The sequence below is a fragment of the Rhodnius prolixus genome, unplaced genomic scaffold (assembly GCF_049639745.1).
Source record: "Rhodnius prolixus isolate KJV_2025 unplaced genomic scaffold, Rpr scaffold_4, whole genome shotgun sequence".
Lineage (NCBI taxonomy): Eukaryota > Metazoa > Arthropoda > Insecta > Hemiptera > Reduviidae > Rhodnius > Rhodnius prolixus.
Window position 1 is genome coordinate 34,750,040 of NW_027411614.1, and position 27,082 is coordinate 34,777,121.

Sequence of the window (27,082 nt, forward strand, 5' to 3'; positions counted from 1 at the left end):
AAAAACTAGGGATGATTTTACATGGGATAGAAGGGAACGAAAATGAAGATTTAAAACTAAATATATGAACTGAATTCTCTATTACTTCAACTGTAAAGATGAATTTCGTAAACGAACTAGAAAATTTAAAATCAACTACTTTAAGTGTCTTTACATCTTATGTCTAGTTTGACATGAACAGTATTTCAGTACAGCTTACCTTTACCCCAGATCTTCTAATTACTAAGTATATGAGTAATCTTAGAATGGAAACACGTTTTTTAGGTCAGTGTACTTTGTTGAAAGAGAAAATTTTAATGAGTTCTCACTTTACTGTTTTAGACAGTTTCTCACTGGATGTCTTACATAATTATGTTTGTGCCCTTGAATAAATCCTGGAGTTCCCTTTTTAAAAGATTTAATTACCCTCAAGGAAATATTCCGTCAAAATTAACTCCTTTTCTTGTTCGAGCAACTTTTGATTCTCTCCATTTATCCATAATAAGTTCCAATCCAAAACGCTTTCATAACTTTACAATTCTATCTTGCATACTGTTCCATTCTATATCATTGTAACCTTTGGTGGCAGAGAAGGATGGATTTATTATCATTAATATAATGATGACTTTAGAGGGCATAAGCATAACCCTTGAAAAGTAAAATGCACCATAATATTGATAACGCATTAGATTTTCTACCGTAAGCAACGTTTCAATTTCAACTTCACTTAAAGTCTTCAGCGACTTCACAATTCTAATACTGCAAATTGAGAAGACTTCAGTAATTACCTACTCAATCGTTAACCGAAACAGAGCGTTTTATCCTTTATAGGACACTGCTTGAGACTAGAGGACGGCTTGGGATCTTTAAAGTTGGCTCTACCACCCAGTTGGGCATGTCAAGTCTGAGGTGGTTTAAAATTAGAGGTGAAATGCTTTATCTGAACTATGTGCCATGGATTGATAAAGCTGCCCAAAAAGAGAAATGTGCATTATGCAATTTGAATAGCAGGGAGGACTTGCATCACTTCCTCTGCGAGTGCCCAATCCTTTCGGAATTTCGACTGAGGAGCCTCGGTGTGAAATTCTTAGATGCTCAATATGTCATTGGTGCTTTGGGGAATCAGCGTATTTGCAGTGAATTGATTAATTTTGCCAGGCAGGCCTGGAACTATAGATACAGTCTCATTAGAGAATTCAATTATTAATTTTCTGATTTTGAAAATATTACTTTTTTAATTATAATTAATTTGATTTAAAAAAATTTACTTTAATTTTTACTCACAGTGTTCTATTTTTTTTATTATTTTATTGTTGTATTATTTTTTTGTGCCATTAAGTTTATTTTCACATAAGGTTTTTCTTTCTTTTTATTTTGTAACCAAACTCTGGCAGACGGCGTTAGCCATGCCTTTTGTACATTGTTTAAGGTTTTTTATGTACTATATCTTTTGAAATAAATGTATATTATTATTATTAACGGAAACAAAAGGATTCTTCCTAGAATTTTAAATAGCAGGCTCAGCTTTTAAGGCTAAGAAACATAAAAAAATATAGTTATCTTAGAAGGAGCTAAGATTCTTGATTGTAGAAAAATTAGATTAGATCTTTGGAAAACTCCAGTTCAAAGGTCGATCAATTTTAGTCAATAGGAATGCCCTGCTGCCCTGCCTGACTGAGTGCGTGAATAGTAGGCTGGTTTTATGTAATTCATTTATTTTACACAAATCATTTTAAATGGCATGTATAATTTAGACATATATTTCTTCACGAAAGCTCTTTGAAGATATATACAGCAATCATATCATAGTTAATGAATTAAATTCATCATTTCAATGTAGTTGTGGACTCTTCTAGTATTACAATTATTAAAATTTATTCCTTAATCCCGTACATAAACAACAATGGAAATTTCAATCCTTGGTTTTTTGAATCACAAAACATTGTGGATTATACGTTGTAATCCTCATTATTAGTATGATCGCGGAAAATTGATAATGTTCATCCTCCCAGTAAAGGAAAGATATGGAAATGTTTCATTTTAATTTATCAAAATTGTCATATTCGTCTGGTTAGATTATGTATATATATAAACTGCGTTGGAGGTTTGAGGGATGAGTAGGCTGGTACAGGAAGACGTAAAAGAGGAAAATATTTTATATTAAATTTATTCCAAGTGACATTGTGTCATTCGCAGAGCAGAAAGTAGAACTGGAAAGAAAATTCATTTCAAGACAAGTGTTTAATAAGAAAGAATGACGGAAGAGATTGAGTAATAGGGAGTGGAATGGAGAATAGAAATGAATGGCAGTGTTATATAGGAATGAGGGTGAGTTTGAAGTAAGAGATCAAGGAACATGAATAAAGAGATGGTGCGAGAAACTAGAAAGCGAAAAGAAAAGAAAAGACAGCAGGTCACATTTCCATATTTATTAGTCGGCAAGCCAAAAGAACGGGGGACAACAAAAGCTAGTGAAAGAAGAAGGAAAGAAATAAGTGGGAGATATGAGGGAAAAGAGGGAAGTCTGGAGGAAACGGAAGAAATGAAGAAAAAAGGGTACTATAATCACACGGTCAATTGGGGTGACAGGATGAAGTGGTGGAAGTCTAGGGTTGGATGGGCCGAACTTTCAGAGATAGAAAGGTAAAGGAGAGTAAAGATAGTTGAATTCTGGATGAGACATGGCCTTTTACTGGTACAAGCTTACCGACTGCACTCGCCAAAGGCTAAGTTACCAGGCAAAAAAGGAAAGGATCAAACTAAAAATTTCATTATCCCAGGATCCCTCCTAGCTCCTCCTTCCTGGCTAAGCCATACCTTGCTAGGGTAGGGAAAAAAACCCAGTTGAATAACAAAGAGGCTTTAATATTTTGTTTTCTCTAGAAGTATATCTCTGTGTCTGCTTTCTTCTGTAGAAACAGAAATAGAGATAAGCTGTAAATATACCGACCTGCTTATAATATTAATGTCTATACACTCAGAGAGCTTAATATTGATTTACTGGTATTGATTTTTTTATTTAGACACATTTAGAACTGTACACGAAAAGTGAATCTGTTGGTGAAACATAAATGACGATGAAATGGGATGGAAAGATTTCTCCCAGTGAAGGAGTTCTGATAAATGGTTGGGCGTGTTCCCTGAAGAAAGTGAGATGTTCGGGGCCAACGTATTTCAGTCTCCAAGGAGGATTAATTTTGGTGAGAAAAGTCTGTGAATGAAAGGGTTTGGGCCGGCAGGACGTGGTGTCAGGAAATTTTTGAAATCTAGTGAAAGGTTAACACTTAAAAAAAAGGGACGCTGATAACTTTAGTACAATTAAATTGATATTATTGTACACGTTAGAAGTTGGATAGCTTGGATGGTTAATCCACGGATCAACTTGGATCTGAATATCCAAATAACGGAGTAAGTAATTGCCTATTTTTTCAGGCGGGCTTGACGTCCAACTACCAATTAGGTGTCGTGGACGGATGCGACTAGCAAACATACTGTAAAGTTTTTCCAAAAACTTTACTTACACAACTAGTGCCTGCCACTAGTTATTTTAATATTATGTGGGTTTGATTAAATAATAAAACTCGCTAAATTTGTAAGTAATAACCTGATTTATTCACACATTAACATTAACTAACATGAACATTTACTAGCAACTAACGCTATTCATTACAGTCACCATTTACAACAGTCACAACAGTTTACTGTTCCACGACTGACCCCTGGTCCGCACTGCACCGAATTGCACTAGTCTCAGCTGCACTAACACAGCTCTACTCATCAACTGACTAATTGCCCAACTAGCTACCACTGAAGCACTCCACAACACTGACTCTCTCTAACTATGTCTCAACACTGACTCTCCAAGACTAACTCCAAAACTCACTGACTGACTAGAAACTACAAGACTGTAAAACTCTTAGAACTCGATTAAAAACTGATTAACAACTCGTTAAGAACTCCTTAAAACTCTAAAAACTGACTTCTCCAGCTGTGTCTGCCTCCTTTTAACTGCGTGCCTCCTCCAACTGGGACTGCCCTCCGCCAACTCTCTGAGCATAAGTTTCCACGCCCTCCTGACGTTCATTGACTGGAGAAAACATACTGCCACCAACTCAGCTGGGGCCGCCCTCCTCCTACTCTCTGTCTCGCTCCTACCTGTCAATCACTGGCTGGGAAAACACATATGCCACCACCCCAACTGAGGCCTTTCTCTTAGCTGGCTTTTACACAGGTCACTAACTCCTTGAACAATCTAGCCCTTTCCTTTCTAGTTCAGGTAGAGACCGTCCCTTTTGTCTACACAGTGGTGGCCTGATACCGACTTTGGTCGCTTAACCCCTAGAACAATCTAGGCCTTTCTTCTCTGCCACAGGTAGATACCGCCCCTTTTGTTTATGCAGTGGCGGCCTGTTACTGACTTTGGTCGTTCAACCTCTAGAACAATCTAGGCCTTTCTTCTCCGCCCAGGTCAACTTCGTTACAATACTTTACTGTAAATTTCTTTTATTAACTTTTAAATAAAATCAAAGGCCTAAGACCCAGTTACCAACAATATATCTTAGCTTTGCAGGTCTCTAAAACTTTGCACAGTGGCAATATCGTAACCAATGAAAGCCTCCTGAGGTGCGGTTATTGCTAGTTGAAAACTTTAATAACGGAGTATCTCTAAAGACTCTCTAAGTCTTTAGTTTTAAATACGGATTTCCTTAGTATTAAAATTATTTTCTATTTTTATATATATATATTTAAACAAATAAGCAAAGAAAGTTAATATTCTGAAAAGTTAAAAATTTAAAAAGAAAGTACTAAACGCTTTGGCTTAGCTGCGGGAATTGGGTTAACTAATAAGATGGGTTGTGAGTAGAAGCAGAGGAGCAAAAATTCGTTTAATGGTATCTCTTAGCGCCTGATGAACATCATGGCAAAAACAAAATAAAAGTATAGATTGTTGATTATTTAAACAAGGAACTTGATGTATCTTGTTGTGGTTTAGATCCAAAGGATTGGATTTTGTCTACATTAGGTTAAAATATCTTCAAAATATTTTCTAGCATTACTATTACGGAAAACATTTTAGCTAGTTTGAAAGTAGGTTTGTAAATGTAGCCTTGAAAACAAAAGACTATGTTTTAGAAATAAAGTAATAGATAGATTTTCGATCAATAAGAGAATAGCACATTTTTAAGACAACCATATGTTCGCGTGAACAACTGCAATTCGTGAACAATCATTGTAATCGTTGTAACACACATGTAGAGACTACCCAAAACATAATACTAATAATTATACTGTGCTGCTATTTTGCAACAATAGCCCTTTTTGGTTTAGTTACAGATATAAATGTTAATTATAATATTATAAATGTATATTATATAAAATGTGTACACATTACATATACAATATTATATACAATTTTCCATGATGCCAGATGAAATTCACCTATTGTCCACCATCCAAGGTCACTAAGTACCGAGGTATTAATTAATGAAATTGTGGTTGGTCTACCTTAATAATTACGATCCACAATGTATTGGAGCTTCGAGAAATAATAACCTAATCATCAGTAATTGTTCAAATTCACTTTCAACTTCATTGTTGTGTAAATTGTTTGGCAACTCTTTTCCAAAAATTTTTGATTTGAAAGCATAATGATTAATGAGGTGAAGCGACCTCGATTAATGTTTTAGATTCATCGTGCTTACTCTAACACCTTTTTCAAATTGTACGTTGTCATCCAGACTTCCTAGTCCTGGAGGAACTTTTTCTACATAATTTATGGTGTTGATTGAGACCAAATATTGTATCTTAGTAGGAGGTTGCCTACAATATTTTTTCTTTCTTTCTACTATGGAGATGAGGCTCATTAATGTTAAAAATAACTGTGAATAATAATTGTGAATGAAAGTTTGTTAGTAATATTAAGCTAGAGTTGACCTGTGGGTACACTAAACCTCAAATAGTTTTACAAATCAACTAACCTCTGCAGACAGACCCTTGGTGCATTGTGTGTGAGGTTTTGGACCTGTTGTTGTTGATAGAATTATTTGTGTTGTTAAGCTGGGATACCCGCAGAGACGCAAAGAACTCTGAAAAAAGTGTGACTAACCATCTTTCTCCTATCGGGTTGTTACTAAAAAATAAATGAGATTAAAATTCTTACTTTTGGAAATAAAATCGTTCAATAAGCTAAAGAAATAAGGAATAAATGTTATTTCTCTAAATTAACAGTTTCGCAAAGTCTAATAAGATTCGTACAATTTTATTAAAAGTGTATTTTTCTCCCAAACCTTGGTCTTTCCGTAAAAAAGAACTAGATAAATAATTAAAACTGCATCGTTCAAATTTGTACTTTGTACAAATACAAAATTCACTTTAGTATTGTGAAAAATATAGTTATTATTTGGCTCTTATTTACTTCCTTTAATGTAATTATTATAAATAAGATAATTTAGTGGAGAATATATTAATTTTGCACGTTATAACTTTAAGCTGGTACATAGTGCTCTAGCAACTATATTAGTAAGGTTAGCCAAGCTTCTAATAAACTTGTATATAATTAAACCCAACTAAGTTAACTTTGTGATAAGTAGGGGATATTGATATTAACTTTATAAACATGTTCAATTAAGCAGTTTTCTTAAAAACGTCATCAATAAAGTATAGAACAGTTTTATTAGCCAAAAATCAGTTTACTCTCTTTTTAAAAAAAAATATATAATAAATCATAAAACTTGAAATCAATTTTTATGACCCCTTTAAAGCGACTAACACTATTATAATTTCAAATCATCCAATTTTACACAAACTGTTATTTTTTTCCTAGCCCCATATTAGGCTAAGTAGTAAGGAAATTTGGATTATGGGAAAATTACAAAATTCTGTGGTCACTTAAAACATTCGATTTAACTTCTCGATTAAAATTCCTCAAACTTTAACCGTTTTAATAAATGTATTTCTCATTCAGTTTGTAAAACACATTGCGCACTCATGGTGGTGTAAAACGTTTATTTGAAATATTTTCTCAGGGAAAGTTCGATTAATGGCTGCTTGAGCAACAAAACAGAAAATGTAGGTTTCCCTCTAAAGTAACGTTTTAGTATATGGTAGACCCTTTGTGTCTCATATATTTATAATGGTGAGATAAATGTATTACTAAATATCCAAGTTTCAGAGGGGCAGCCATTCAATTTCAGGCCGAAGTTCAGCGGTCCTTCAGGTCTTTGCTATTTTCACATCTGCTTTCCTTATTGGCCGTATTACATCTTATTTCATCCATGATTTATTTTAAAGTCAATCAATCCTTTCTTTTATGTTTCGATTCTTGTTTTAAGGAAAAGTACGAATACTTAGCACTTTTCCCAATAGAGTGCAATGTGCTATCTTAAAGTAAATGTTAAGATCATTAAACCAACAATTGTCCACGCTTTATATTTGTACGAGGGTCGTTTGAAAAGTCCATGCAAAAATTAAAAACTACTTAATTTTTTGGGGTAAACCTTTTTTATTTTTCAACATAGTCTCCTTTTAGGCTTATATATTTCGTCCAACGCTGCTCTAGTTTGTTGATCCCTTCCGAATAATAGGATTTGTCCAAGTCTGAAAAATAGCCATTCGTTTCTCAAATCGCCTCCTCGTTTGAATAAAATCTTTTTCCCGCCAGCCATTTCTTCATATTGGGGAACAAATAGTAGTCCGAGGGAGTCTGGAGAATAGGGGGGATGTGAAACGAGTTGGAACCCTATTTCCATTAATTTTGCGACCACAACTGTTGAGGTGTGAGCTGGTGCGTTGTCGTGATGGAAAAGGACTTTTTTGTGGGCCAATCGTGAGCGTTTTTCTTGCAGCTCGGTTTTCAAACGGTCCAATAACCATGAATAATATGCACCTGTAATAGTTTTACCCTTTTCCAGATAGTCGATGAGGATTATTCCTTGCGAATCCCAAAAGACAGTCGCCATAATCTTTCCGGCCGAAGGAACGGTCTTCGCCTTTTTTGGCGCAGATTCCCCCTTGGTAACCCATTGTTTAGATTGTTCTTTGGTCTCAGGAGTGTAGTGATGTATCCATGTTTCATCCACAGTGACGAAACGACGCTTAAAGTCCTGCGGATTCTTCTGGAACAGTTGCAAACCGTCCTTGCAACACTTCACACGATTTCGTTTTTGGTCGAGCGTGAGCAATCGCGGCACCCATCTTGCGGATAGCTTTGTCATGTCCAAATGTTGATGCAAAATATTATGTACCCGTTCATTCGAGATGCACTAGTAATCTCACGCACCTTCACTCTTCTGTCATCCATCACCATATCATGGATTTTATCAATGATTTCTGGAGTAGTAACCTCAACAGGGCGCCCAGAACGTTCAGCGTCACTTGTGCCCATATGGCCACTCTGAAAATTTTGAAACCACTTATAAAACTGTTCTAATCGAAGGTGCAGAGTCACCATAATGTTTATCAAGCTTCTCTTTAGTCTCCTGAGGCGTTTCGCCTTTCATAAAGTAGTGTTTAATCAACACACGAAATTCTTTTTCGTCCATTTTTTGAAAATCACTCGACTTCCTCGATTCAAACGAATGCCAAACACAAAGAAGTGGACCGATCTGGCTGAAACTTGGTGTGTGTTCTTCCAAGAGATGCTACTAACTAAACATAACCTCGATACGCGCCAGTGGTGCTATCTCTTTTCAAACGACCCTCGTACTAGGCTCAATTAAAATTGGAATAAAATTTGTTACAAAACATCACAACATTTTTGAAGTTGTTTGTTACTTTAAAAGAAAAAAAGTTGTATTTTAAAAGAAACTACTAGAGATATTTATGTCAAACCTTCTTGGATGATGATGAGGCCTCGGAAGATCAGAGTATGAAACAACGATGGTGCGACACAAAAAACCAAGAAATTTCATTTTAAAAAAAAGAGTAATTTCGATAATATTTATTTTACTTAAAAAACCCCCCTTAGAGGGGTAAATACAATGAAAAATTTAGGTGCAGGTAAAAACGATTTTTATTAAAAAAATTATTAAGATTCCTTCATACTTCTACTGTTGAAAAAGAAGTCGTCCCACTAGTGAAAGACTACGTGCGTTCCAGATTCCTTGTTTTTATTTATTTTTTAAAAATTTGGAACAGAAATTTGTAGTGTAGCCAACTTTTTTTTGAGCCCCAAAACGAGAGAAACTTGTAGCGCCCTAAGAAGAATTAAACCAATTTTTTATTCTCATAAAAATAGTTTCATTAAAACATTTTTTAAAAAAAGATCAGGGAAATTGCAGGTAATTATCAAATTACTTGAATTTACGATTGAATATTACAGTATTTCTTTATGATTTAATATTATGAATAATATTCATTTGAAGCAAGTAATGTAATGCTGATTTCTGTCAGTGTCAGAGGTATCAGGATTGTGAAAGAACGAACAAAGAAAAGGAAAACATGAAAGGAAGGATTGATTGACTTTAAAATAAAACATGGAGGAAATAAGGTGTAATACGGCCAGTAAGAAAAGTAGATGTGAAAATAGCAAAGACCTAAAGGAGTGGAGCTCGCTGAACTCCAGCCTGAAATTGAATGGCAAAGAACGCTCTAACCGTGAACAAACACAATCCGAGGCTGACATTGCCCCCAGATGTTTACTCGCAATACTATACCTACCTTTACCATATCTCGCACAGAATATTTTTTTTCTCTCTCTCTCTCGTCTCTCTCTTACACACAAAATTCTATTACGTCGATGTAAGCAAAATATTTTACAACTACCTCCATTACATTGTGTACCACTACTGTAGTCTCCGATGGCCTACATTCTAAAAAATATATACTCTGTTTTGTGATAAATATTTTCGATCCTATAAACCTCTAAGTTGAAGCTCCGCACATATGGAACATTTTAGAAATAGGTAATAAAGTATAAGCAAGCCAGTAATAAAATTTTTATTCATAATTACAGTTTAAAAATATCGTCAAATTAAAGTTATATTCAGGGAAATAGAATAATTGAAGAGCTTGGTACAAAAAAGAGTTATCTACAGTTTTTTTTTAAATTTTTAGTAGGGACAAAAAACTAAATATGCTTTAAGATGTATACCTTATGTTGTGCCTGCTGTAAGGATTAGGTAATATATTGTGATGGGGTCATTTGGGGCTCAATTTGAACTTTCTAGGGCATTTTTTAAGCTTGCTATAAGCAAAGGTTATTTTGCAGCTAACTCTTTTTTTGCACCAAAATCATAATTTTCAGTAAAACTTGAGTACATATTAAGTACTTTAGTCAACAGATTTCTTGTTTTTGAGCTTTTAAGTGGGATTTTGTGTCTTGTCGAAGCGAATGTTAGATATATTATTGCGCCTGTCAAAAAGAAAAATAATAATAATATCTACCTAATATAAACATTAAATAAACCTAATAATTTTTTTTCCCCCAAGAAATCTAAAGAATGTGTTATAGAAATGAAATGTTTTATTTTTTCTCACAAATTACTTATACATTACAAAGTACAAAGTAAATAATGGATACCTGACCAACAATCGGTAATGCTTTCATCAATGTCTACTTCACGTGTAGCTGGCCCTTGAAAGAATTTCTGATAAAAGAATGTACAATCAGGGGGAACATACTTTGCAACAAGCTTTTGAACTTAACATAGGTTTACATAGAGAATAAGTAATAATAAACGAGTCTGTAAAAAGACTCGTTTATGCACCAAAAGATTTAGAATTGAACATACAATAGGGGGCGCCACTAGACAAATTTTCTGAAAAAAAAATGTAGATAACTCCTTTTTGCACCAAGCTCTTCAATTAAGGTTTTAGACAAGTTCCAAATTAAATTGAACACAAACTCTATTAATTAGGTAATAACTCTTTAACAGATGTCTACAGATCGGAAACTGAAGGTATTCTTTCAGTAAACTATACTGTAATTTACCAAAGGGGAACGTCGCATTTAGAAAAGTGTACCAACTCTTGCGACGGAACTATCCGAAAGAAGGGTTCGGTGAAGATAGAGAATGGAGAAGTTGTTCTGAGTTTTGAAGGGAGTGTTTAGAGCCTGATGAAGTGCAATTAATGCAAGCTCGCGATACAGAAAGTGCCTGAAGATGGAAATGGTAGGCTTATTAAATATTATTATTGAACATGAGCTCATTAATTGGATTGTCATTTTTACAATCTTAAATCCAAACATAAATTTAAACAGTTGAGAGGAAAGATTTGAAGCTAAAGTGGTACTTTAATGTGCAAAAGTGTAAATGTAGTTAACATTTTTGAAAACCATTTCCTCGCTGTTTAAAATTACTACATCATGTAATTGCAAAATCTCAATATTAAAACAACAGCAAAACTTCATGTTGCCCTGGCTACAAATAACAGTAAAGCGCTACTGCACATTATATAAGAGCGTTGTTATAGGTTGTGTATACAGTGTACAGGTACACGCTAATATACAGATTATCAAAGTGCATGTATTCATTGGTCTGTGGCAGTCTCGATAAAGCAATTAATTGTTCATGATAGTGTAAAGTGTAGCTACAAACACGTAGAACATCTAATCAACACTTTGTGTTCTACTATAGTTCTACTATTTCTAGTCTATGTGGCGTGCATTATTAATGGACAAGAATAGATAATACTTGGCTATCTTTTAGATTTTTATTAGATAAAACTAGTTTATGAAAGACGATATTTATTCATTTTAATTTATGAAGTTATTTCTATTTAAAAAGCTCGCGTAATTTAACTGAAGATTGAAGAAATGAAAGATAACAAATAGTTTTAAGATTCAACAAATAATCGAAGGAAAACAACACATTAAAAGATCTTATTTATATATTCTTGTACTGGCCAGGATGAGGGTTGACAAAGACATCACTTGTCCCAGATAACTTCACCAGCAAGATCTGGTGGTTATACTTAATACTTATGCTATTTGATCAGTAACCCCTGCTTCAATAAGGAACATGATTTTGCCAATTCTTCAGTTTTTAACTGCTAAATTATATGAAAAACAGTATTTTTTTAGCCCCTCAAAATACACACAGGGTTACTGATAATTTTTTTGGTTTTTGTTAACTGGCGTGTGCAGTTTTTTGGTGCAGTAAAATTCATGGGCAAATCTCAGCTCATCATGAGACTGTGAAAGAAAAAAAAATAATATAGGAAATCAGAAACATTTTATAACTATATAAAATAGTGTTTTAAAAAGTATAAAGAAAAATTTAAGTTATAAAAGAAGTTCTCTCATGCTACGTTTAGGAAGTTTTGTAATCAAGCCACATTTTCGATTTAGAATTTTTTTAAGAATTATCCTGATTTGGGATCCCTGAACCCAAAAAAGTATTTATTATTATTATTTATTTATTTATTTAGAAAGAGACCAATTTGGTTGTGGTGGTATTTTAAGAGCCTAGAGTCCTTTTACTTTCTGTAACTGCTTTGTCCAGTTCAATAAATATTTCGTTAGTAGCTGTAAGGTTCTGTAGCAGATGCTTTAAAAGGTACAAAAAAAGACATCATTAAAAATATGGATTCTTCCCACAATTGATAAAATAAACAAAAGTTCATGCAAATTAAATATCAATTTACAAAGATGTCAAAATATTCAAGTCCAGATAGAGTTATACTTTAAAAATGATTTGATAAGAGTTATACTTACGAAGTAACCTGAACTTGACAGTGTAACGAACTATTGAAAACTGAACCCTGTTGTTAAGTAGGTGTACATCTCCCCAAAAATATTTTTTACCCCGACTAGCCCCAATTTCCTGAGTAAGCAGGTCATAAAACTCAAGACCCTTTTTGACGTCACTTTCTACCTCTCTGAACTGAACTGTCTTAAATAGCTATTTTCTGTATTTACAAAATAATATTTTGTGCATCCCCCTTTTTTTTTACATTTATACATTCTCTTAATTTATTTATTAACTTTTTTGATTAATTACTTAAGGACTTGCTAATTCATTGCGGGACTCATTACTTATTAAACAATATTTACTTTTAAAAAACAACTACATATGTTACCAAAATTCCAAATTTGAAAGAGTAGGCTAAACGGAGGTAATACAAAGAACGCATTTATTTATTATTTATTTTATAGTTGACCAATTGGGGAAAAAAATATGTTGCAATTTCTTTAAGTTAGTTTTCATTTCAATATAATTTAATGAATAGAACCTATCAACTATTTTTTAGTAATGTTTCTAAGAAATACACAATAAGAGATAGTTGTGTGGTGTGTTCACACCAAATTATTTGTTTATTGATAAGACCGGACTGATTTAACCAATCTTAAGATCAGACTTGTAAAATGTGATAAAAATAATGCACATCTCACTAATCTAATCTAATCTAAGCCAAAAAAATCTTTCAAATTAACCGGACAATAAATTTCGTTTTTAAAAAGAAACAATTTATATTAGCTAAATTTGAAATGTAAGAATATAATTAAATTACAAGTCTAATTTACATAAAGACTTAACAGGGAAGTTTTAATATATTTCAATGAAATAAATATCTATCATTTCCTTGTTCAGAGCTAAGTTGCTAGTTATTTGCCTTTATGTCGATCTTCAGTTTAACTTTCTTCTTCATGCGTCTTAAAATTTTCTTAATCTAAGCCAGAGTGGCTAAAGAAACTTGAAAACATATTATATATAAGAAGAACTTCACGAATTCTCATCCATTGTGGCTGTTTACGAGGAATGGTATAATTTTAACAGCATTCAAACTCTCAAAGTTAGAAGTGAAATATTCCCAGCAGTTACATAATTGGTGTTCAGTTTCAGTACAAATTTAACACAGAACAGAGTGGTTAAAAGTAGTAGACAGCTAAAAGACTCGGGACTACGAATTAATGATATGAACACCGTAAATCTGAAAGCCGCAGAAAATCCTTGGTAGTGAAGAGAAACCATCGAGGTCAACCATAAAATATTTAAATATTTAGGAGCGCCATCACCAGTGTTATTTACCATTCCGTTTTAGACCGCTATCTTGAGAACTGGGTTAACATGAATGATTTAAAACTAAATTATTGGACTAGTGTTAGTTAGGTACCCAATTGAAACGTAGGTGTTGTCTAGGGGAGCATGAACGAGCTGTGAGTTTGTGAAAGAGGAATATCCACTGAACAATGTTCAAGCCAGTGAAGTAGGGTGTTCGGTGGAGGATGTAGAGCTGAGAGACCTGTACCAGGAACCAGAACTCGTGGCCTTCATCAAGGAAGGGCATCTTCGGTGGATAGGTTATGGTAGAACTTCTTTATCTGCCTATCCACACTATTGGATGTTGGCGATCACCTTTCCATATGTTTCAAGGTCTACTACTGCCATGTACCAGGTCTCCGATAGTTCTTAAACCTGGTCCAATCCCTTCTTAGCCAAGACATTTGCTTTCTTCCCAGTCCGTTTCTTCCACTAATCGTGCCCTCGATTATTAGTTGCAGCAGTTGATATTTTAGATTTCTCACTACGTGTCCAAAATAAGCTGTTTTCCTTCCCTTTATGCTTAATAACATTTCTCTGTTCTTTCTGATTTGCCGTAAGATTTCCTCGTTTGTTACTCTGTTGTTCCACGGTACTTTCAGCAACCTTCTGTATGTCCACATTTCGAAGCTTTCTAACATATTTATGGGTGATGCTTTTACCGTCCATGTTTCCACACCGTAAAGTTGAACAGACCAAACATAACACTTATCGTATCGCCATCTTGGATTTAAATTTATGTCTTTACTAGTTAATTTTTTCTTAAATTTGAAGAAGTAAACTGCGGGCCATTTCTATTCTTCACCTAATTTCTCTGCCGTCATTCCATTCTTCGTACTACCCAAATTTTAGTAACGTGCGGTCGCGCTCTGTGGTGGCATTATTTATTATAATTTGGGCGTTTACATAACGTACTTTCCGTCTGCTTACAATCATGAACTTTGCTATTATAAAGAACTTATTAGAGAGATCGTTTACCAAGGAAGATACATTAGCTCCATCTCGAGGTGACTTGATGCTGTAGAGACGGACCTAAGGGATTTTATCGCCCCAGAGAGAAATCAAGAGAAAAGTGTTAAATTATTATAGAAAAAAATAACCCTTTGGACATCAAATCTCAAGGAATAACAGATATCTCATTCAAGGTATTCAAGAATAACAAAATGGATCATCTTAAGTTATGAGGAACTGATGAGGGTTGTTAGAAATGATGAGGGTTTGAGGTAAGATTGAGATGAAAAAGGAAATAATGAAAGCAAACACTTTCTTTTTAATCATTAATCATAAACTGATTTAATAGAACTGATTAACTTTATTTCTGATAAAGTTCTGTGTCTCCGCACTTCTGTGAGGAGTAGATTTCCTTCTAAAGCAGAGTTACTTCAACCTGACCCTTAAACCCCAAGATTTAATGATGGGCTGTACGGTTCTTGTCCGATTTCGACTTTGAGCGGATATGAAAACCCAAGGCTGAACAAATGAAAATGAATACGTTGCTGAATATATGGAAAATGATATTCAATTTTGTCTCATATCTTGTAGAATCAGGCTTCAGTACTCGTAATCCCATTTCCCACTGAAAGGGAAACCTCCTAAATGTTTGTGAAGGAAACCTAGATTTGAATACACGAGATCATATATTTAGTTTCGTAATAACAGCTTCATACATATCATTATCTATAAATTCGAGGTATTTTCAATATATTTTATTACGTTTTTGTATTTAATTCTTTTCTTTTTCTACAATTTAATCAGATTTACATTGTTTGGCGTTGAATATAATAGACATGCAGAGATACAGCATCAAATTCATATTCTTCGCATAAATAAGCTTAAAATTAATAACTGAGCAATTTAGCAACATATTTTTACTAAGACCCACTCATAAGTCCATGAGTGCTTTGGGGCTTTGGGCGAAACTGGAGGGTGAGAAAATTTTATTGCCAGTAAAACTTACAAAATTGGGCAGTAGGTATAAAAAGGTTGATTGTCTCTGCTCTAGTATCATTTAAATGAAGTATTTAGTTCGTTCTTTTGCATAATATTAACAACCATTAAATGGTTTACTAAAAATATGATTTTTTTAGAAAAATAACATCACCGGAAGTGGCTTATTTCTGAAAAATCCTTTCAATTTTCGAATTATTCGTTCATCTCGAAAACCATGTAAGCTGTTTTTTTTTTTTTTTTTAGCTAAGAATATTAACTTTTCCCTTAAGTGGCTTAATTTTTATCCCAAACTTTTTTCAAGAAAAATTCAAGTTGGGTCAGTTCTGGGAAAAGAGTGAGAACTTTTCTTTAAGCTACCTCTTCTCTGAATTGTCCCAGTGTTAGCACCAATATGTGCTTAGTAGGAAGAGGAAAGCCCAATTTCTGAAAGCTTCATTTCCTTTGGAAACGTTTTAATTATGGTTATAAGTAGGGAACGGATTCGTATGTATTTACATATTTTTTTCTAGGCAATTTACAGACGTTTTTCAACTAGAAGTATTTATACTGACACTTTTTAAGCCGTTTGAGTCTACTTTTATTTCACATATTTCCACTTATTTGGATGTTATCGCACATTTATACATATTTGATTAAAATAAATAAATATTTCTACATATTTAATCAAAATATGTACATATTTTTTCATATTTTCCATTTTGGGCATATTTTCATAATTGGGAGGTGGTTGACAGGAACTGTGAACCATAGACTGTAGGGCTGTGAATCACAGTGGGTACAATGGTTATTGTAATTTACACAGAATGCTGCTAAACAGTGACGGGCACTTGTTAGTTCTTTGAAGTTGTCTGACGTTGTCTGTTCTTTCAGCTCGTTCGTTGAAGTGTCCAATTCATTTCGTTCGGTCACTTAGTGTATTCTTTTTTGGGTGAAATGCCACGAACATCGACCTCAAACAAACAACTGGTTGCTAAATATCTTCGCGAGTTTCCAGCAGAACTTTTTCGAAGTGATGGAGACATTTTGTACTGCACAGCTTGTGACAAGCGCGTTTCTTGCTCTCAACGTTCCCAAGTCACCCAACATATTGCCACCGGATCGCACATAGAGAATAAAAACAGAAAGAAAGAGAGGACGTCCTATCAAGCCTTCCTTACATCTCCATCATCAAGTAAGTCTACTCTGAGTACAGATCTGTGTCGGGCTTTGGTTAGAGCAGATATCCTTTTCCACAAACTTAAAAATCCTCATTTCAAAGGATTCTTAGAGACCTATATTGGGAAAAAAAAATGCCTGACGAGAGCACTCTGCGGAAAAACTACCTGGAAGATATCTATAAAGATACACTAACCAAAATTCGAGAACATATCAAAGATGGACCGATTTGGGTGTCAATTGATGAATGAGTAAGGGAGATCTGATCAGATCAAAACTGGTAGAAGTACTGAGCAAGAACAAAGGGTGGGAGAACATCTGCCAGATTTCTGATATTATCAGTGGAACAGAAGTCACCTCAGAACATCGTGTACCGTTTACAACCATCGAGATAACTTCTTTCAGCAAGGCACCTATCTGTAGATGTTGAACGATCTTTTAGTCGTTACAAGTCCATCTTACGCCCAGATCGTTGTCACTTTACGTTCCAACATTTAAAATTTCATGTGGTTGCAAACAATTTCGAAGAGTGAAGTTTTCAAAATTGAAAATTTAACACATCTTTTTATAAATAGTAAAAATGTTCTTTGTTGTATAAATCGTTATAACTTGTAAAAACAAATTATTTTGTTACTAATAAATTATTATAAATTGTAAAAATGTTCTTTTCTTGTATAAATAATTATAACTTGTCCCCCCCAAAAAAAATTCCATTTTCATAAAAAAAAATGTCCATTTTACTTAAATATTCCAGAAAATATTTTAAGAAAATCACATATTTTCCACATAATTGACGAAAATAAATGCATATTTTAATTAAATATTTGGCATTTTTAAATACATAAAAATCCGTACCTTAGTTATGAGCTACCTCCTCCTCCTTAAGGCCCTTAAAAGCACACAGGATATTGACAGACTATTCGGGAGTTTTAATTTTAGACACTCATTTCACTCCAACACTTTCTGTATGGCACAAATCTGTCTTTCCTTCACTTCTGATTCTCTCAAGGATCTGCACATCCTTTCAATATGTACTTAGTCTCAGTCTCAGGAGAAGAAGGGTTTAGAAATGAAGAAGAAATAATTAGACTCGTTGATATACTGGTACGATAATAAATGAAAATAATATAAATAATATACAGAGTACAAAGTTATAGCCGTAAATGAAGAGTAGAAATTGGACATGTACGGGAAAAACTGAAATAGAGAGAAGTTTCTTAAGTGTTTGGACTCGAATTTTAGAATAGGAAGTGCTTGGAAGCCATCAAGAAAGAGGCATTTCGGAATGTTGCTATAATTTCTGAGAAATACTAGTATTTCTAAAGGAAATAAAAAGAAAATTTTTTATTACTCCATCTAGGGTATTAGCTTAAGTTGCCCAAATCGGGACTACAACAAAAATAAAGATCATAGAAATGGATTGTTCGAACAGATGCATTCAAGAAAACGCTAAAGGATAGAGTAAAGAATGTTTACCACAGACGAGAAAAGGAAGTAAACGATGAAGGAGAGATTAGGAAAGGAGAAGTTGATGTAAGAACAAACAACTAAAAAGGACACCATAGATGCCCCCCCTCTGAGATGTTGAGTGGATGGATCGCCTAGCGGACCTGTAGAAGAGAAAGACGTCCAAGAACGGTGGGTTGAAGAGATGGAATAGAAAAGGTGGATGTCAGAGGTCTGAGATAGGAAACTGGAAAGATAAAGGAGCTTTGAATACGTAGAAGCTGGGAGCCCGTAAATGTGGAGTCGCCGATTAAGTAAGTTATTTACGTAACTAATTTAGTCCAGCTCACTCTGATGGAAGTGGGAAGGGTCCATTACAGAACACACACATTTTTTAGCTTCTATTCTGCTCTATCTAAATTAGATCACAGTATTATCCCTACGAGCTCAAAGAATACCTGTACTTTTTTTTTGGTTTAACTTAGCTTGTTTAAAATATGAATTTCTATTCAACAAACTACTTAGCAACGATAGCAACGTTACAAGTTCAAAACATACATCATCATTGCAAGCAGATTGCACTCACCACAAAGTAATTTCTTAGTTTTAATTCTGGAAATAAAAAGATAGTTAAATGTTAAAGTACCTTAGATATAAAACTAATGATAAACTTTACCATGTTAACCATAAAATTGTTGAAAGCTCAATCAATAATGAATCTATAGCTTCAACAAATAATAATAATAATAATGCGTAAAAATATACACACTAATGGACCAGATCTAGTGAAATAGAAAACTTGAAGAAACACAACGAACAAGACTACAAATGGCTAATTGGAAATCTGATATGTTACAGGGAGGTACTTATCTCAATTCTATTATTAACCGTGTCTGTTTTGATAGGTGTGTTTTCTGGCTTGTTTATTCTCAGTTTAGAATCACAATCAGTTCCCCGTTGTGTTGTTATTTCTATTGAGACTTTTTCCCATTATTGAATTGCAATAATGCAATTCCAACTTAAATTTCAAAAAACATTTGCATTATACCCCTTAAATTTAGGAATTGCAGTAATGGCGACTGTTTAAAACTTGTAATATTTTGAAATAAAATGCTAGTAATTGATGTAATACTAATCAGCTGTTAGAAAGATTTTAAAAGTCCAGCAAAATAAAATTTGCCTTAAAAAATACCGCTTAAATTTCCGACTGATTGATGGTTAGCAGTTTTAACTAAATTCCGATCAGTTTAAAACTAGTTGGTGCTAGTAGGTTAGAGCATTTGGAGAATCAAGAAACACGCAGTCAGTATTTGCGCTGTAGATTACTGTCAATACTTTACCGAACTTTTTGATTTGTTAAGTTAACGATAAAGATTCTTAAAGTGATCATCAAAGAACATTTAATTTAATACTCTTTTTCCTCTCCTTACATCCTTCGAAATTCCGTATTATCCTTCTCGGTGTGCTCTAGCAACCCTAATGAATCACTAAAGAATTCAGCTAGGTTTTATACCATTTAATTTTTTCGCACCATATCGTACTCTCAACAATCAAATGATAATTTTTTTTTTATAAGAGTTTTGAATCGTTAGGATTGGATTCGCTAAAGATTGGAACGCTTATCGGAACCGCACACCTCTCGTCCATAGATCCATAAACAGGATGCAGCAATGTTTTGTACAAAGTATATTTGTTTTTTTAAGTAAGGCTAGATATTCTGTCCAATATCTTGATAGCATGCGAAATCTCTCCTTCTTTTTCAGTTTAGTGTGGCGATTTCAAGTTAAATTACTTGGAATAGAACTGATTGAACGAAATGTAATTTTCAACCTAAAAAATGATTTTGTATTTACGACATTTTAAAAACAATATTCAAGGATGTAACACAACCTTTTCTGAGAAATATTTTAGAATATTATGGAGCTTAAAGTCCCTCTTTAAAAGTCTAGACCAATTTTATGTTCCAGTTGAAGATGCTAAAACATACTCAGTTTGAAGATAAACAAACAGATTCTACTAAGAAAAGCTAGAATTTATAAAATCCTATAAATATTTTTTTATTGAGTCCGATTAAATTGTCGGTATGCTGTAACCCTCGATTCGGAAAAAAAAATTACCGTACATAACATACAGTTATGGCTCACTTGAATCATACATAAGTTCCGTTTTAGGAATTAATATAAATGGTTACGATAAGAATGCTATTATTCTATTTCTTGAGATCCACATTTATTATGAGTTTTTAAAAGCTAGGTGTTTTAGCCTGAAGACAATAGTTAGATTAGATTAGACTAGGGCGGCCTCAGGGCCTACGCCACTGCGACCCCTTTGGGTCTATTGTGGCTCCCCTAACTTTAAAGCTCACCCTCCAGACCTGTCCTTTTAATTAGACTCTTAATGCTGGAGAGTGACTTTTGGGTAAAACTCACAGGCCTTGGTTTTTCCTCCCCGAGAAGTAACATCCTTAGCCACACGAGCCCCTCACACTGACAAAACACGTGTAGTGCCGTTTCCTCCTCTTCCTGACAGAGCCTACAAAGGCTATCATCTGCCAGGCCCATGCGATGCATGTGTTTTCTGAGTCTGCAGTGGCCAGTTAATAGGCCTACAATCATCCTGATAGCCCCACGGCCTTGACGGATTAATTCTGCAGTCAGCCTCGGCGAATAGCCTTTAATAAACTCCTTCGCCTGTCTCTGCCCAGTGGTGGCAAGCCACCACTCCTGAGACCTACTCTGCACCCATAAGTTAATGGTCGCAGTCTTAACACACTTCGGAACCCCAAAACAGGACTCCGGGCCAACGAAGTATCCCGCAGAGCCTTCCCGGGCCAATAAATCTGCCGCTTCGTAACCCTTACGTCCTGAATGACCAGGTACCCAGACCAGAAAGACCTTATTTTGGTCACTAATTTCCTTCAGGGCACCCAGACAGTCCCAAACCAGTTTAAGACAATAGTTACAACATCTGGTTTACAACTGTAAAGTTCACAATTCCACGAGCTTGTACGAAAAATATCCAGTGTATCCGTAGATCTTGCTGTTAATAGAAGTAAAGTTTGGATGACATCTGATAAGTAAACTCCGTGGACTCCTGATTTTACTTGTACCATAATTTAATTGTTCCAAATAACTTTCTAAAGTGCATTGCCTTTGTCAATTGTCATCCCTTAATTCCAAGCTGGATTGATGAGGGCACTTGTTATGTTGACTTATTTAAAACCCACTCTCCTAGTAACTACTACACTGATGAAGAGGACAAGGTTAGTGTAAAAGGGTAAATTGCAGCGCAAAAGGATTCATACCGTTGTGGTAATCCCAATCCTGAACAGACGTCTAGGAACTATTGTGGGTGAGTAATTGGGTCTCTCCCTCCTTTTGGCTTGGGTATAATAGCTCCTTATCATTTGCCTGCAAATGACATGTGCACTGATACTAAGACAAGCAGTTAGTGCACACACAAATACACTGGGCTCGCAATTCCATTCATACACTGCAATAAACTTTCCTACAATAAAGCGGTATTGCCCGAATACGTCACTCCTTAACATGTTTAAATCATCATAATCATTTAGACTGATCCGTTTCTAGGGAAACATTTTGACAACAATTTCACTTTTTAGCTCCACAAAGTTTGTAGTTTTTTGTTGGACGAAAAGAATTTTAACTTTAAAATTATTTAGAATAAGGAACTTTGTGGGGTTAAGGAGCTGTTTTAAAAAAAAATTCTCGTTTTTCCGCTCAAAAAAAGAGTTTTTTTACACTTGAAATTTTTACAATAACAAAGGACTAAACCCAACAGCAAAACTAAAATGGAGGAGAGTAGCGATGGGCTGCCACATGACAGAGGACCACCACCGGTACCCTACATCCAAGCGGATAAGTATACTACTAATAATAGTAATACTGACAGTAGCAATAACTCCAATAGTTCGCCTACAGAAAACATTAGCGTAATTCCTAATGCAGGCAAAACAAATAAAAGGTCGCTGGTTCGGGAGGGAACCCCCTTGGACCTAATTCGGGCTCCCAAATTGGGTAAAAATGACGACATGACGAAAAATAGTGGTCATGTTGCCATAGAAACATTACAATTACCGGCTGGAAATAAATTCAAGCCAAATGATAAAGGTCCCTACTTCATCTTTGTTGAGGGAAATGAGGGTAACCTGGGAAGTATCCATCGGGTTACTTTTGGCAAATGGATTTACACCGAGGATAATAAACATTCCCATGATATCCTGGATATAAGGTCAGTTGGGAAGAATAGAATGAAAATTGAAACAAGTACCCCCGAGGCAGCAAATTATTTGACAAATAATAATTGTTTTTTTAAAAAAAAATTGAAAGCCTACATTCCGGACCACCTTATTTTTTCAAAAGGTGTCATAAAAGGGATGGAGTCTTCAATATCTGAACAAGAGATTTTGGAGAATATTCAAAGTCAAATACGAGTAGTTAATGTAAAAAGAATATTCAGAAGGGTAGAAAACAGGCCACTCGAGACCTGCTTTCTGACGTTTGATAGTCAGAGCTTACCGAGATACGTTTCAATGTATGGTGCCAGGTTTAAAGTGGAACCATATGTACCAAATAGAAGACCGTGCGTCAACTGTCTTCGATACGGGCACTCCAGCTCACAATGCAAAGGGCAACCGAGGTGCAGTAAATGTTCTGGTGCTCATAGCATCGAACAATGTGAAATAAACAAAACGGAATGCATTCACTGCCGAGGTAATCATTTGGCTACGGATGCGGCGTGTCCAAAATATAAAGAAGAAAACAAATTGATTAAAGAAAAAGTTACATATGGTACTACATATCTAGGAGGTCCCACCTTCGTAGAGGTAGCCAAAAGGAACAGATTCGAGTGCTTGTCGGAGGAAGAATTTCCCCCCCTTCCAGATCCCTTACTCCACCAAATAAAACAACAACGGCCACGAAAACAAAAGAGGCGGTCAGAGAAGAAAACGCCGATTTTGGGCGAACATCGGGATGTTCCTGATGGGCCTATTGTGGAAATCGAAGAAGTCAGCCAAAAAAAAGACAAGGATAAAATCAGTATCAAGGATATCCGAAAAACTTTTGCCGCAGTAGATCACCCAGTGGTGGATGTAATCATTGGAGTGATCGATTCACTGAGTAAGGGAGATATTGGTGAAACTACCAAATCCCTAGCACTACTTGTATCCCAATTCTATAAAGGGGAAAAAACTGAGAGTGCTACTCCTTCAAAAGGAGCGCATTCTGCGGGTAACGCGAGAATGCTCACCAAAGAACGAAGGAGTAGTCTGCGGTCTAGTACGGAAAGAAATGAGAATAGTAAAACAAAAGCATATAACCTTGAACATATGAAGGATATTCCAAAAGTGCCTTTAGGCTGTAAATCTAAGATAATCACACAAAAACATTCTCAATCCTAATGAAAATTTTACAAATAAATATAAGATCGTACTTAGCCAATAGGGACAGTCTTGATGTCCTGCTGCGCGAGAGGTGCGTCGATGTGGCCATCTTAAGTGAAACATGGTTTAAGTATAACCTAAAATTAGAGTTGCGAAGATATCACGTTGTCAGAGACGATCGTGAGGATGGATATGGTGGAAGTGCCATATTTATCAGTAAAAAATTGCCTTTCGACCCAATAGTGCTGAATAATCCATTAAGGGGCAGAGTTCAGATATGTGGGGCTAAAATCCTATTTAGGAGCGTCAGTATTACGGTCCTTGGCACTTACTGCCGTCCTGGGCATAAAGCCTCAGTAGAGGAATGGAGTAATGTACTAAATCAGGTTTCGGGTCCTCTTATTCTTGGTGGTGACTTTAATGCGCTTCATCCAATGTGGGGGGGACATCGGGAAAACCTAGAAGGACGAGCTCTAGCAGAGTTAATAGATTCGTACAATCTGTGTACATTAAATGATGGGTCACCCACTATGATTCCCCGACCGGGGGCTCGAGCTCAACCTGTGGACATAACTTTATGTTCTCCAGATCTGATGTCTGAGCTCAGTTGGGAAGTAATACAAGAGCCCTTGGGTTCGGATCACCTGGGAATTCTGGTGAAGTCATTTAATGGGCGGCAGGCAACCTCTGGTGCACGCATTAGGCACCCTAAGGCAGGAGGTTGGAATCTCAGTAAGGCGGATTGGGAAAAGTATCGGATGGTACTGGATTTAAAATTCAGTACATCGGAATCCACCAGCTGCACTTATGATTATTTGACTCAAGAAATAAGATCAGCGGCCTTAGGATCCATTCCTAGATTCCCACAATGGCTTTATTTAAACCCAAATCGAGCAATCAAGCCATGGTGGGATGATGATTGCAATGGAGTCGGGCAAGAGTCAATAATAGCCTACGAAAGCTATAAGAGAGCACCCACCTTGGAAAATTACGTCAATTTAAACAGAAAACTAGCAATCAGTCGTCGGACGTACAAAGAAAAAAAACGAATAATGTGGTACGAATTTTGCAATAGTTTAGATAGACAAACTCCCTCTAACGTCATTTGGAAGCGAATTCGAAGTCTAAAAAAAGGTTACTCTCCCCAAGTAGAAGTCACTGATGATGGCCATTGGGTTGAAGAATTCCATAAATCTCTCCGGACTATGCTAGCCAGTTTATCGACCTATCAAATATCCCAATTGGTGATGAGGACTTGAATCTGCCATTCCAATTGTGGGAATTGAAGTATGCTCTAAAAAAAGGAGGTAGTACATCGCCCGGCCAAGACGGTATTCACTATCAAATGCTACAAAACCTTCCATTTCCGGCCCTTTTATCGCTTCTTAGAATTATGAACGAAATGTGGGTTGGGGGAACTATGATTGAAAGTTGGAGAACCCATTTAATATTTCCTCTCTTAAAGCCTGGTAAAGATCCCAACTCGTACCAGTCGTATCGGCCAATTGCTTTATCGTCCTGTGTGTGCAAAACGTATGAACGGATGATAAGGCATAGGTTGGATTGGTGGGTGGAGGAATATAATAAGCTGGCCCCACATCAGCTGGGTTTTAGAAGGCACCGTGGCACATTAGATTGTCTGGCAGCGTTTGTTAATGAAGTGCACTTAAATAGAACGGAAAACAAACCCTTATTAGCGGCTTTCGTAGATATTCATAAAGCATATGATAACGTAAATATCGCAATACTAAAGGATAAAATGTTGGTAATGCAAGTACCTGGCAGGGTAATAGTAAATATAATTAATATGTTACAACAAAGACAATTAATTATTAGAAGGGGAGTTTTGGTAACGGGTCCCAGAACAACAGGCATTGGTCTCCCCCAAGGTGCCGTGCTTAGCCCTTTGCTATTTAATATATATACATCTGATTTGAGAGACTGGCTCGTTCCGGAAATCAGGATAGTCCAGTTTGCTGATGATTTCACTGTATACACTGGAGGAAAATCCGAAGAAAATTTGGTAGAAATAATGGGACGGGCCTTGCATGATCTCAATGCATGGTGCAACCACTTGGGTTTTCGCATTTCTGGAAATAAGAGCTCAGTCACCATGTTTAGTAGAAAGCGTCAGAATATTCTTGCTGGCACTATACAGCTAGGGCCGTTTAAAGTTTCGCAATCGCCAATAGTTAAGGTCTTAGGACTTTATGTAGACCACAAATTAACTTGGAGACCTCACATTAAGAGAATAATCCAAAGTTGTGAAAAAGCATTGAATGTGCTTAGATATGTTGCACATGTCACATATGGTACCGACCCAAAAATAGCCCTTCTGCTTTACCGAAATTTAATTTTATCTAAAATAGATTATGGTTGCGGTATTTACGGAGATGCCTGCCAAACTTCACTATCTGGGCTGGACAAGGTCCAGTACAAAGCAATACGCATTTGTCTGGGAGCTATGAGATCAACTCCCACAAATGTTCTCCTGGTGGAGGCTAAAATTATGCCTCTACACATACGTCGAGAATTATTGTTGGGAAAGTTCTTAAGCAAAAGGCTAATTAAGTTTAAGGAAGTTTCCTTGATGAGAGTCTCAGAGCTCTCAGAAGTGGTTCGCTCACACAGGTTTTGGTTAAAAAAGAAAACGCCATTAATGTGTGAAATGTTTAGAGTAACGGAGAAATTATACTCTGGCCTAGAGGTGTTGCACGCGTCTCCTCGCAGATCTCTTCACTATGAAGTATCTTGTAAAGAATCTCCGTACGTCCATTTAGATTTATATGATAAGGTGAAAGAAGAATGGGGGGATTTAACATACCTAGCTTTTATAGCGCGCATGAGGGAAATCATAATCAACCCTTATTTACTATTTACGGACGGATCAAAATCGGAGCAGGGAGTAGGTTGTGCTGTACTTGACCCGCAAACGGGAAGTTTTCGCCTATACAAGCTCCCTAATAATGCCTCAATATTTACCGCAGAAATCGTAGCGATTTGGAATGCGGTAATCCTGGCGGAACAAATACAAAGTAATGACATAATAGTCATTCTTAGTGATTCTAAAAGTGCACTCCAAAAAATAAAACGTCCGGGCGATGTTTTTGATCCCATAATTATAGAAATTATAAGTCATTTGATTAATGCAATGGGTAGGTTGCAT

The 27,082-nt window shown here is 35.5% G+C and overlaps 1 non-coding gene across 1 annotated transcript; it reads left to right on the top strand.

Annotated features, from left to right (window-relative positions):
* The first annotated feature begins 4,557 nt into the window (after nt 1–4,557).
* LOC141456599 (U4 spliceosomal RNA) lies at nt 4,558–4,692 on the top strand. The gene has a single exon (XR_012459886.1). It is a non-coding gene; the product is annotated as a U4 spliceosomal RNA (small nuclear RNA).
* The last annotated feature ends 22,390 nt before the right edge of the window (nt 4,693–27,082 follow it).